General features: G+C 53.6%; 1 protein-coding gene across 1 annotated transcript in view; it reads left to right on the forward strand.

The window, feature by feature from the left end:
• The first annotated feature begins 3,859 nt into the window (after positions 1-3,859).
• Positions 3,860-13,003, forward strand: part of LOC117802711 (SH2 domain-containing protein 4B-like) — a 30,623-nt gene continuing 21,479 nt past the window's right edge. Inside the window, exon 1 of the mRNA XM_034662791.1 lies at positions 3,860-3,904. The gene's annotated coding sequence lies outside the window, so the exon portion shown is untranslated. The remainder of the gene's footprint in view (positions 3,905-13,003) is intronic.

Consider the following 13,003-nt stretch of genomic DNA (forward strand, 5'->3'; position numbering starts at 1 on the left):
GGGTGGGGCTAGGGTGGGCTGGGGTGGGGTGGGAGGGGAGAGACCTGTTCCGGCTCAGCATGGTGGGTTTACATCCTGGATTTGCTAGCAACTGTTTGGCCTTGACAATAAAGCTGACCTTGGGATAATCGAATCTTGCTTCATAATCTTGTTCTGAGAATTAAATGAGATAGAGAAAGCAAGCCCTTGGCAGTGTCTGCTGCCACACAGTGGGCGTGTAAGAGGTATTAGCAGCTCTTCCCTGCTTGCTCCTCCGAGGACGGCAGGGGGAGGGGGGCTCAGGGCTCCCCTGGTGCCTGAGAACCTGGCCTGGGGGTCTGGGCTCCCAAGGCAAGAGCACTGCTTCTCTCTGCGGGTCAGGACAGGCCGGGGCCTGTGGGGCTGGGCCTGCGGTTTCGATGTGACCGTGTCTGCAGCTGCGAGGCACCGCAGGCCGTGCTCACAGGCTGTGTGGTCCTCAGCAGGTACCAGGGGACCTTGAGGGGGCTTCTCGGGCAGCTGCCTGTGATGGAAGCCTGCTTGCCGTCTGGGGCTCCAGAGTTGCTCCTGCCCTTTGAGTTAATAAGAGTCAGTCCTGGGCCGAGACTTAGCCAATCTGTTCTATTTATGCTGAGTGGCCTTGTTCCAGGGGAATTTGGATGGAGCAGAGTGTTTTCTAATTAGCAGGACTAGGGCTCTAGGAGAGATTCGGGGTGCAGGAGCACAAGCAAGTGTCGGTCGTCTGTGTCAGATGGTGGGGGGGGAGGTGGCAGCTGGCTGAATACTTCCTCCATCCCGAGGACCCAGAGCTTCCTCGTCCACTCGCTGTGTGCAGGCACGAAGGGCTCACCTCCTCTAGAAACTGCCTCTTCTTTTGCTGTGTCCCTGGATTCCAGGAGGGAGACAGAGGGAGTGGGACTGGGGCAGCAAGGAGGTGGGACAGCTGCATTCAGAGAGAGGCCTGGGGTCTGGGAGGACTTCCTGTGAGAAGTGGGGCCTCAGGAAGAGCCCTTCGAGATGCTCTGCCCCGGGTGCCTCAGCTAACTGGTGTCCTGTCTACCTCTGAAGCATCCTTGGCAAGAAATGGAGAGAGAGCCAAGCCACTGGGGGGGTCAGGACGCACGGGTGGCAGTGAGCTTAACTCAAGCAAGGTTATCGGTTCCTAGGGCAGGCAGGGACAGTGGGACATTCCTAGACAGAGAGGGAGCAGGGCCTTGGGTGCAGGGGTGGGACCTCACACTACAGGGGTGTTCCCTCCATCAGTGTCTCTGCTTTGCTCTGCATGTCGGCCCTGTTCTCTCCTGTTGCACGCAGACCTTCTCCCCTGTGGGGAAACAGGAGGGGCAGCAGCCCCAAGTTAGAACTGTTCTAGAACATCAGCCGATTTCTCCCAGTGCGGGCCTGTCAGTCCCAGGCCTGAGTCACACTGTGTCTGGGGAAGCTCTCTGGGCAGCAGAATTAGCCGCCACAGTCCATCAGCCCCACCCAATATTTTGACTCACCAAGTTAGTGAGGAACCAGGTCCCAGATTGAGGAGCAGGGAAACAGAGCTCACACTGGCGCCTACTATGTGCCTGGCTGACTCTGACATAACTTACCTTATCTGCTTAATGTGTGCCGCCATTTCTTCCGCATGTACAGAAGAGGAAGATGAGTCGTGGAAATGTCAGGCCCGGCCAGCTGCAGCCTGGGTTCTGCCGCCATTATCATAAATGCGTGATTGTGTCTGTACTGTACTCTTTGTTTACAGTGTCGGCGTGGGTGTCCTTGCCCTTCAGAGGTCCTTGGATCCCACCAATTCCATGGTGGGGAGAGCCCCCAGCTCTTCCCATGACTTCTGCTAATTCCAGGGACCCAGCTCCTGTGCCCTTTAGTGGTCTCTGTTTTGTCCCTCTGTCCTGGCAGAATTGGATAAAGGTTAAGGATGGGTTTTTTTGTTTGTTTGTTTGTTTTTTCTTTTGGTTTGTTTTCTGTTTTTCCGTAAATAAGAAATCTCATAGCAAGCCTTTTGAGAATTAAATCATTTTGATGAAGATTTGGAACAGGGTGGTCCACAGCCTTGGGTTGTGTGGCCATCCGTCATTTCCTCTCTCCTTCCCCTGCCATTTCTGCCACTCTGGAACCTGATGTCCAGCCTGTGTTACATGGAGCTGCTCGGTTCACCCCAGCACGGCCTCCCAGATGGGCACATCCACACCTGGCAAGGTTTCCAGATCACGGGCCTTTTCTTTCATTCATTCATTCATTCATTCATTCATTCATTCATTCATTCATTCATTTTTTAAAAAACTTTATTAGAGAGAGAGAGAGAGAGCAGGAATGGGGAGGAGAGGGAGAAGCAGACTCCCTGCTGAGCAGGGAGCCTGACATGAGCCTTGATCCCTTGACCCTGGGATCATGAACTGAGCCGAAGGCAGATGCTTAACCAACTGAGCCACCCAGGCACCCCAGGCCTTTCCTTTTAATTGGACCTGCTTTGTCTCCTTCAAAGGCAGTAGGGGTTAAAATATTATTTTCCTCATTTATACAGCTGAGACCATAGTACACATAATATTTTACACCCTGCTTTCTGTCTTAGCAGTACATACTGAGCACCCTTCTATGCCAACAAATAGTCTTCTGGACAGCACTTTTAATGGCTGTACAGCATTTTATCTCACTGACCTGCCGTGATTTACTAATCTAAACCTCATATATTGACCCCATCAGTTACTTTGAAATGTTCGTGCTTATGACTAATACTACAGAGGCCCCAGAGTTCACGGCCACTGAGGGGTGTCCTGGTAGGATCACATGTGACAGACAAAGATCTAGCTGACTACTTCTGGTCTGTTTATTGGACGGATATTCATTCTTTCCCCCCTTATTAACTGCCATTTTGGCCACGTACTAAATAATTCCGTATATGTCTGGATCTGTGTCTGGGCTTTCTCACTTCCATCTGCCTGTTCTTGTGTCGGAACTGAAATGTTTGCTTTATAAGTTTGAATTGGGCAGTACAGAGTTCAATATTCCTCAGCGTTTTCTAGTCTGTTCTCATCTATTCATTTTTTTTTTTTTTGTCAAACTTGGCAATCATTTTATCAGGCTTCTCCCCCACTTCCCAATTAATTCTCAGGTTCGGCCTGAAATTGCATTAACTATATAAATTAATTTGATATTGTATTAGTTATCCATTGCTGCATAACAAATTGTCCCAAAGTCTGACAGCTTAACACATATATATCCCATAGCCTTTCTGAGGGTCAGGAGTCTAGGAACAGCTTAGCTGGATGATTCTGGGAGATTGCAGTGAAGCTGCTGGCCCAGGGCTGCAGCCTCAGCTGACCAGATCTCTGTCGACCTCACTCACGTGACTGCTGGCAGGAGACATCAGTTCCTTACCACGTGGGGCTCACGTGGCTTCCCCGAAGTGCTAAGAGAAAGAGAACCCTAAGGGGAAGCAGAATGCCTTTTATGCCCTAACCTCAAAAGTGACAGATCACCGTTCTAGCGTTTTCTATCGATGGCACAGAGAAACCGTTACATGTGGGGTCACGAATACCAGGAGGTAGGGACTCACAGGGAGCCACATCAGACGGCAATGAACACAGATGGGTTAGACAGTTTCTGGCATTAGGTCTTTCTGATTGTGAATGTGGTATGTTCCTCTGCCACCTGAAATCCTAGGCAGGCTCTCAGTGTGAGTTTTACTTCTCTTCACACAGGTCCCCACATTGTTTGCCAAATGTATTTCCAGGATTTCATATCTGGTTCTTACTGTGAGTGGGACCTTTTTCACGTCGTATTTTCTACGCAGTTGTTGTACTCATCGGGGACACCATTGATTTTCACCGCTGCGATTTTTCAGGGCAGCTTAACTGGTGACAAGGCAGAAACTACTCCAGACTTCCACTGAGCCCTTGGATTGCAAAACTGAGACCTGGTAAGATCCCAAGTGTGCTCTTGCAAGCAGCTTCCCCCAGTGACTCTGCCAGGGAAGGTGAGTGGAATCTAAGGAGAGCCTTCCTGCGGCCAATCCTTACACAGTGGCTGCACCCAGGCTTTCCCGAGGCCAAGATGACATGGTTCTCTGGCCATCACTTGACTCAGCCTTCAGGAGACCATGCGGTGAGGGCATGGGGTGGCGGGGAGGGGGGGACATCCAGGACAGGGGGTCTATCAGTAGGGCCATCAGTCTACCTAATGCCCCAGAGATTTAGCCTGTCTGCTCATGACTCCTACGTCCAAGTCTACAGCAACCTCACTCCATAGTCCTGTTTGGGATGCCTCCCCAGCATTTGCACAGGCGCTAATCAATTCCCCCTTACAAGTTCCTTCCTTCATTCTCTTCCAATAGATATTTATCTACTAGCACCTGCTGCAGGCTAAGCAGTGTGGCAGACATGGAGGAAATCAGTGAAGCGCTGCTTGCTATCTAAAAGGGAGAGAGAGAGAAACACACAAAATAAGTAAACGGTGTTTTACAAAGTAAGTAATAAGGGAAAAAAATCGAGCAGAGTAAGAGAGGATTGGGAGTACAGAGGAAGGAGTTAAAAGTTTGAGCAAAGACCTGAAAGAGGTGAGGTTCCAGACAGAGGGAACAGCCCGGGGAAGGCCTTGAGGAGGGAGCATGCCTGGTGTGTTTGTGCAAAGCCAGGAGCCCAGCAGGCTGGGGCACTGGTGGAGGGAGAGGGATGGGAGGGCTTATCTGAGGGGGTGGGGATGGAGAGAGGCAGATCCTGGAGGGCCTTATGGGCCCCTATGAGGACTTGGGCTTTGACTCTGAGTAAAAGGGGAGTCATTGCAAGGTTTTGAGCAGAGAATGCCATGATTTAAGTTTTAAAAGGATTTTAAGCAGATGCAGAGAGAACCCGATAGGAGGCTCTGGGATAAGAAATGTCTCCCAAATCTCCCCTCCTTGGTCCCCCCACTGGCAGCTCCCATACAGTCCTTATCACCTCCTAGACTTTGGACAAAGTCAGCGGACTTTCCTCCCCTGCCTCCTGCTCTTCCAGCCTCCTCTTCGCACCAGCGCCAGAGCTGAGAAATGCCTCCAAGCCCTTCTCCGGTTTAGGAACCTCTGATGACATGAACAGTTCATGCATCCCGACACTCTAGCCTTCCTGGCCAGGGAGCTCTGGCTTTGCCTGCACCTCTCTCCCTCGCTGGGGCTGGGTGCGGGTGTGGAGGGCCAATTATTTGGAATCACATTTTAAGATTTTTGAAATACGTTTTGCTTCAGTTGTATGTATTCTATAGCTTACTGTATAAAACAATGCAGAATTGCCTATAGTGGTCTCCCTTCCCCTTCCAAGAAGAAAGCAAGAAACCATGTGTGTTCCATATTTGTCCTTTGTCTACACGAAAATAATCACATACAAATTCAAATAATGGATTACACTGCACACAATATCCTGTGGGTCACCTTTTCCTTTTATCTGCCATGGATGTGGATTATCTTCCCTTGCCAAAGCAGACAGCCCCACCCATTCTTTGAGACAGGTGTAGCCCACAGAGGGACATTCAGGTGGTCTCCAGTCCCTTGAGCAGCGCTGCTGGCGTGTACTCCCGCCCCAGAAGCAATGGCGGTAGCGGGTAGAATTAAACAAATCACGCGGCCAATGACAAATGAAAACAAAACAAGGGCAGTTGAAAAGCCGCAGACAACCATCGGCAGACCTGGGGGCCCCCTCGCCTCGTTTTTTGTCGCCAGCCGGTACTCCTTTCGTCTGCACGGCCCCTGCCCCTGGGGTCGCGGCCACTGACGGCCACCGTGTCCCCGCCGCACGGCGCCGGGGTGGGGGGGGGGAGAGGGGTGCCCTCCCCCATCCCGACGCCACCTCTTCGCGTCCAGTCCCCTGGGCTCCCCCTGCAGGCGAGTTCCCCCACTCCTCTAGGCGCTCACACCCGCCTCCAGAGGGCGCCCTAGGCCGGGCCGAGCGGCCTCCTCCGAAGGGGAGGGCAGGCAGAAGGTGGCGCCGAGCTAGCAGAGCGGCTCCCACCCATCCCGGGACCCGGTGGCACCCGGGCTGAGCTCGCCTGGCGACTCGGTCTCCCGCCCCACCGACCTGGGATTGCCCGGGAGCACCGTGCTCTCTGCGGCACGAAACGGGGCGCTAGCGTGTGTCATTCCTTCCGGCCGCCACCCGCCCTCTCTAGGCAGAGTGGCCACCGCAGGGGTGCCATCGGCCTCACCCCGCCCGAGGCGCACTTGCAGCCTGCCCATTCCTGCTGTCCTCGCAGCAGGCGTCTCCTTCCCTCCCCCGCCCAAAGAAAGAAGGAGGCTGCCAGCAGGAGGCTGGACTCCCTTCGTGCCCCTATTACCCTTGTCTCTGCTCTGGACTCCGTTCTCCCACCCAACCACAGTTAGGGCGTGGAGAGCTGTGCCCAAGGCAAGGGAAGCCCTCGGTGTAAGAAACCGAGGGAAGCAACACACAAGTGGGGGAGTTGCCAGATGTCTGAGGTGGGAGGACAGAGGACAGGGCAGAGTGGGGAGTCCAGGGCCACTGCTCTGCGTGACCGAGCCTCAGTGTGGAGGCTGCAAGGTCTCCGTCACACTGCAGCAAGCCAACTAGATCTAGAGGAGGGACAGCCTGGCCCTCTCTACTTGTTTTTGACCCTGTGGCTTGAAACTCATCCCAACAGCTTCATTTTTCTCCTGTCCTGTGCTAACCTAGCAGCCAGAGAAGAGGACCCAATCACACCTGTGGTCCATCACCCTTGGATGTCTGATCCACTTTTGGCCCTCATGGGGAGGGAAGGGGACATGAAGATCACCAACCCTACCAGGCCATAGTGCCAGATCCCGATCGGTTGTTTTTTCCTGCTCGGGTTACATTTTCAAACCATCAAAAGATTCACAGTTGCCAGGAACATCAAATTTGAAAAGTGGGTAGAGTCCCAAGATGGCAACTTAGGGACTGGGTAGCCATAGGCAGGTTACTTACCTTCTGGAGCCCAGCTGCCTTGTCGGAATACAGGGGCAGCCGTGAGTAGCTGTGAGCACCTCTTAGACCCAGTCCTACCCACCTGAAAGCAACATCCCACTCCGTCCCAGGTGCTTCCGATTCAGGGCACAGAGAAACTGTATCACTCTGTTTGGTGATCTCCAGACACCTGCAGCCAACAACAGAAAGATCAACAGCAACAACCAAACCTGAGCCCTGGAGGGTTCATCTGTCAGCACACGCACAGCTTTAGAACCTCATGGCAGGAAAGGAGAGAGAAAGTCGGCTACCTTTGTGTCCTTGAATTCCATTCATGGTAAAGCCCCTTCCTTGTTCCTACTGATTCTGTTTTGCTTCCTTTCTGGGCGCTAACACAGCGAGAGGGCAGAGTTCTAAAAGCATTACCTCAGGATGCCAAATGTCCTGGAAAAGAAGAAGGTTGGCAAGGTGGGAGCAGGTGGAGGGAGAGCTGAGGAGCCTAGAAACTCCTGGCTGGCTCCTCCGGCCTGTTTGAAGTTGGCTCAGGAGTCATGGAATTAGTAGGCAGAACGGCCTCCTCTTACCTGCGGAGGAGCGATCAGTTCTTGGCTGGCCTGGGCAGTGTCATCGATACGGCTGGTGTCATCGTTACCTTCCACTAACAGATCACTCGACACCTGTCGGCCCAGGCAGGGCCGGCTCCGCACATTGCCCTGCAGAGCTGGAGGCTTTGACCCTCCCCATTGTCCCCGAGCCCCAGGGGAGGCCAAGACACAGGCGCTGCTGGGATGTGGCAATTGGTGAGCCAACAGAAGGACTAGCTTGCTCCTGATGCCTGCCCCCCACCCCTTGCCGGGGCCCGGCTGCCTCTTTGCTTCCTGCTGCCTGGTCCCTGTTGCTGTCCTGGGCAGAGGAGATGCGTTTGTTCCTGGCTGGGAGCTGAGGCAGAGTGGCGATGCTCCACAGACAAGGGACACCCGAAGTGACCCTGCAGTGAGGAGCCGGGGGTGAGGAGTCGCCTGGGGTGTCCCACCTGGCAGGGCTTCCCTGGCTGGCTGCCCTTCTGGTGGGGGCACCCCAGCTGACGTCATGCTGCAGCAGATCCTACACGACATGTACATCGACCCCGAACTCCTCGCCGAGCTCAGTGATGTGCAGAAGCACATTCTCTTCTACAAAATGCGAGAGGAGCAGCTGAGGCGCTGGAGGGAGCGTGAGGCTTGGGAGGCCCTGGCCCAGGCAGAGGGCCTCAGGCCCCCGAAAGTCAAGCGAGGTATGTGGCTGGGAGTCACCAAGGGGTCGACCCCTGGCCTCCCAGGAGGTGGAAAAGTTTTTGCTGCCAGGCTGTCTTCTTTAAAACGAGCACAAGAGTGATGAGGGCTGGGGACTCAAAACCCTTGTTCTCTGAGCATCTGGCCCCACTAGCCCAGCCTCTGTGTTTTGACCAGGTCTGTGGGGCTCTAAGGCTGCAGAAGGGCGTCGTGATGGGGTGAAGGAATGGGGACTTGCTTTGTCTTGTTGTGGGAGGCCCAAGTTCTGGGAAGACACCTTTGGGATCTCAGATTGGGCTCAGACACAGGTGATGATCGCTTGGTGAGGGAGAAGGCGTACTCTTGACCTTCGCCACTGGTTCTAGGTTGGAGGGCCAGCGTGCAGTAAGCACATGCCATTCCTCCCTCCCTTGTGCATGCCAGCACAGTGCTTCTCAGCTAGGGCCAGCGCAGAGCACTCTGCCGCTCTTCCTTATTTGCGTGTGAGAGGAAGCCCGGGGCTGTGCCTGGAGCCTCGTGGGGCATCTGGAGAGAGGGTGTCAGGGAACGTCCTGCACAAAGAATGACCAGCCCCGAATGGCAGTAGCAGGTGCAGAGAAGAAGCAGGGGCTCGGCCTGCGTTTCAGGTGGTTTATATGCCGTCCTGTGCCCACAGGCTGGTGCACCCGGATGAAGATACACCTGAAGGAGTCAGGACCTGGTAGAACACTCCGGGTCCTGCGAGGGATGGTACTTTCTGTGGCTGCTGCACTTGATAGGACGGAGAGCCCATTCATCTTCTCTCTCATTCACTCCCCCCAACAACCCTCCTCTTGGCCTCCATACAGCTCAGCAGAGTCAAGTGTAGACTTGATCTGTTTAAAGTTTTCAATTCAGGACAAAGTCCTATATCCAGACTGGGTGTGCAGGCCCCCTGGCGACCTAGCTCCTTTCTCTACTCCAGGCTCCCCGCTGGACAGTCCTGGCCGTGCACCATGGCCACACTCACACACGTCTGGACATGCTTGCTGTACCTAGCCTCTGTCTTAGCACGAGTGGTTCTTCCCATTGGTACTGTCCCCCTGCTGCCTCTTCCTGCCGAGCTCCTCCAGGACTAGTCCTTGTCCCCTGGAGTCTTTGCAGGGGGCTCCTGGTACAGGGAAGAACCTGTTTCTCTGCAGGTGCTTGGCGTGTAGGGCCCCCTCTGCCCCCTGCTACCCCCACAGTGTCTGTCATTTATCACCTGCTTGCCTGGCTCTCCCACGGGTCCCAAAGCCATCGGAGCATGAGCCCATACTCCGTCCTATCTTCCATCTTTTGGTCTAGCACAGAACTGGCGCCCGCTTAAAACCCCTGTTTTGAATGAGACCCACAGCAGGCCCCTGAGGGAGAGAGCTCTGACTTGGCTGTGTGCTGCTGGTTCCCAGGTTGGGGCCTTCCGGCTGGGCTGTGCTGACAGCTGCATCCCTTGCTGGCGAGAAGGACAGGCTGCCTTCCCAGCCCTGCCTGGCCTCAGCCCTGGGGCCTCACACCGTCTGCATGGTGGCTCTTCAGGGAGGAAGACAGATGCCCCAAAATTTAACTGCATAAACATTTTTATGGCAATTTGTCACACACTGACGTCTACATTTTCATGTGTAAATTATACATTAAACTCATTTGGGTTTCTGGTGCAGAAGACTCTTTTCCAGGTAATTAATTTTCTGATTTATAAAGAATGGAGAAGAGGAGGAAAGACACTGAGGAATGTGTGTATTCCAGGTCAGGATCTCGTTCAAATCTCAGCTCTTGGCTTTAGTCCTGTCTGTGGAAGCATCTGGGTGGACCCTGGGGAAGCCTGGGGGGCTGGCTGGGCAGAGCTTTTGCTGCAGGGTCTGGGATGCGCCGTGCGCTGTGACCCTGTTTCAGATGGGGAAGCCATGGGCCACAAAGTGACTCACTTCGCCTAAAGTCACCTAAATGCTAAGAAGTGGAGTCAGGAAGCATGTCCCATAACTTTGACCTTGGATCTGATGAATGTTTTTCCATTCATTCACTTCTGAACTCAGACTTTAATTCCACAAATGATCTGTGCGTGCATTCGCTTGTTCATTTCTTCACTTATTCCTTCCCTTGTGCAGCATTGCTAAGAGCTGACTTTCATGAACTGGACAGAGCTTTGGCCCTTGAGACTGTGGGTAGACAGATCACAGGGAGCACAGCCAACTGGGGTGTCAGGAGCGAGGCTGGGCATACAGTAGCCGCATGGTGGCTCAGGGCAGTAGTAAGTGGGGACATGCTCCATTGGCTGGATCTTTTCCTTGCCTTCGCCACCCCCCATCCCATTCCCAGTATATCCAGAAGAAAGCATCTGCTATGGTTTGTTGAAGTGTGTGCCAGTCCCTTGGGGTCCCTGAGCACAATTTACTCAGCCCCGGTAAGCGTGGAATGATGCTTTGCCTTCTCCTGCCCATTTTCTCAGTCCTGTCTTGTCCCCTAAGGCTTCCCTCCCACACTCACGGAGGCGGGTCCTCTCACCCACATAGCCAGCTCCCTGCTGGAATGCCCGCATCTTCCCGGGTAGCCTCAATGGCCTGCCCCTTAGTCCAGCCTGTGGAGTGCTCTAAGTCCAGCTGGGCTCTGGCCCCCTCTGCCTGCATCCCCCACAGCTGGGATCATCCTAGGCCCACCTCTCTCTGTTGGCTTAGCCTGGGCAGTGACCAGAAGCAGCCCTAAGACACCCTCCTTAGCATCCTCTCAGTGACTCAGAATTCAGCCGCTCCTGCTGCAAATCTGGCCCCGCCTTGGTGCCACAGGTGGGCACGGTCCATGTCCCATTGACATCTGTGTGACATGCTGCTTTTCATGGGGCGTCTGCCTTCTCTCTGTTTCCTGGGAACAGTCCATTAACCATGGCAACCATGCCTGCTGGGCCAGGGGCCCTCCTAGCCTCAGTGTCCTCTCTCCCCTCCCTCCACACCTGGAACCCTGTACTTGCCTGCAGACGTTCCTAGTGTGGCCATGTCCCCCTGCTTCATGCTCACTCCCTGCAACCCTTTCTTCACACAGCAGCCAAAGAAACTTTGTAGCACACTGATTAGCTCATTCATTGCCCTGCTTCAGTGGCTTCCATTGTATTCAGAGGAAATAGGATGCTTCTTGCGGGCCTGTGCCCCCTCTCCAACCTACTCTCCACCCATTTGTGTCTCTCTGCGGGGAATGCTGTCTCCCCAAATCCTCACGGCTGAGTTCTTCCCTGACTACCCACTCTCCATGGGTCCCATTCCCATCTCTCTCTCAGCACACCCTGCCGAACTTCTTTACAGAAGCTTCCACAGCGACAAGTATCTTTTTCACAAACTTGTGGTGAGATACACACAACATAAAATTTACCATTTTAGCCATTTAAAAATGTTCATTTCAGTGACAGTACATTCACAATGTTGTGCAGGCGGCACCTGGGTGGCTCAGTGGGTAAAGTGTCCGACTCTTGATTTCCGCTCAGGTCACAATCTCAGTGCCCTGAGATCCAGCCCCGCCTAGGACTCTGGCTTTCACTCAACTGGAATCTGCTTGAGTTTCTTTCTCCCTCTGCCCCTCCCCTGGCTCGCGTGCTCTCTCTCTCTCTCAATAAATAAATAAATAAATAAAATCTTTTAAAAAAAATGTTGTGCAACCACCACCACCATCCAGTTCCAGAACATTTTCAGCCTGGAAAGGAAACCCTTTACCCATTAAGCACTCACTCCCCATCCCCCTGCCCCCCTTGGCCCTTGGCAACTACTCCAGTCTCTGTTCTTTCTCTGTGGATTCGCTGCCTTTATTTATTATTATTATTTTTAATGTATCTGTTTGCTTGTTTGTGGTCTGTCTCCTCCATTAGGCTGAAAGTGCTGCGAGGCCATGAGCCCCAGAGCATCGCTGGCTTCCGTGCCAGCATCTGGATGTCTGGATGCAGGGTGGCGGGAGGGAGTGGGCGTGGGTGCACAGCTTGCACACACGTGCTGTGTCACAGGAGCTGGATGGAAGGGAAGGGTAGTAAAGGGTTTCTATTGAGTGAACAGCTCTGCAGCGTGTCCGCTCCTCCAGACCCTGAAAAACTGCATCAAAAGTATCAAAGTCATGGGGCGTNGAGCCCCAGAGCATCGCTGGCTTCCGTGCCAGCATCTGGATGTCTGGATGCAGGGTGGCGGGAGGGAGTGGGTGTGGGTGCACAGCTTGCACACACGTGCTGTGTCACAGGAGCTAGATGGAAGGGAAGGGTAGTAAAGGGTTTCTATTGAGTGAACGGCTCTGCAGCGTGTCCGCTCCTCCAGACCCTGAAAAACTGCATCAAAAGTATCAAAGTCATGGGGCGCCTGGGTGGCACAGCGGTTAAGCGTCTGCCTTCAGCTCAGGGCGTGATCCCGGCGTTGTGGGATCGAGCCCCACATCAGGNAAAAAAAAAGTATCAAAGTCACAATATGCTTGTGCTGGGGGATGGGTTATAGAAGCATGAACTACAATCATGGTGATTCTGTCACCTTTTCACTCAGACTTATACCTCATTTCAGTGCTTCCCTGTTTTAGGATTGTGACTTGGATGTGAGCTTGACCAATACGACTTCATTCCCCCTGCATCTTTAAAAAAAAATATTTGATTTATTTATTTGAAAGAGGGAGAGAGAACGCATGAGCAGGGAGAGGGGAAAAGGGAGAGGGAGGAGCAGACTCCCTGATGAGAGCAGAGTCTGATGCAGGCTCCACACAGGGCTCCATCCCAGGACCCCGAGCCCATGACCCCCTCTGAAGGCGGATGCTTAGCCCACTGAGCCACCAGGTGCCCTTACTACTACTACTTCTTCTTCTTCTTTTTAAGATTTTATTATTTATTTGACAGAGATAGAG

Source organism: Ailuropoda melanoleuca, chromosome 6, assembly GCF_002007445.2.
Source record: "Ailuropoda melanoleuca isolate Jingjing chromosome 6, ASM200744v2, whole genome shotgun sequence".
Lineage (NCBI taxonomy): Eukaryota > Metazoa > Chordata > Mammalia > Carnivora > Ursidae > Ailuropoda > Ailuropoda melanoleuca.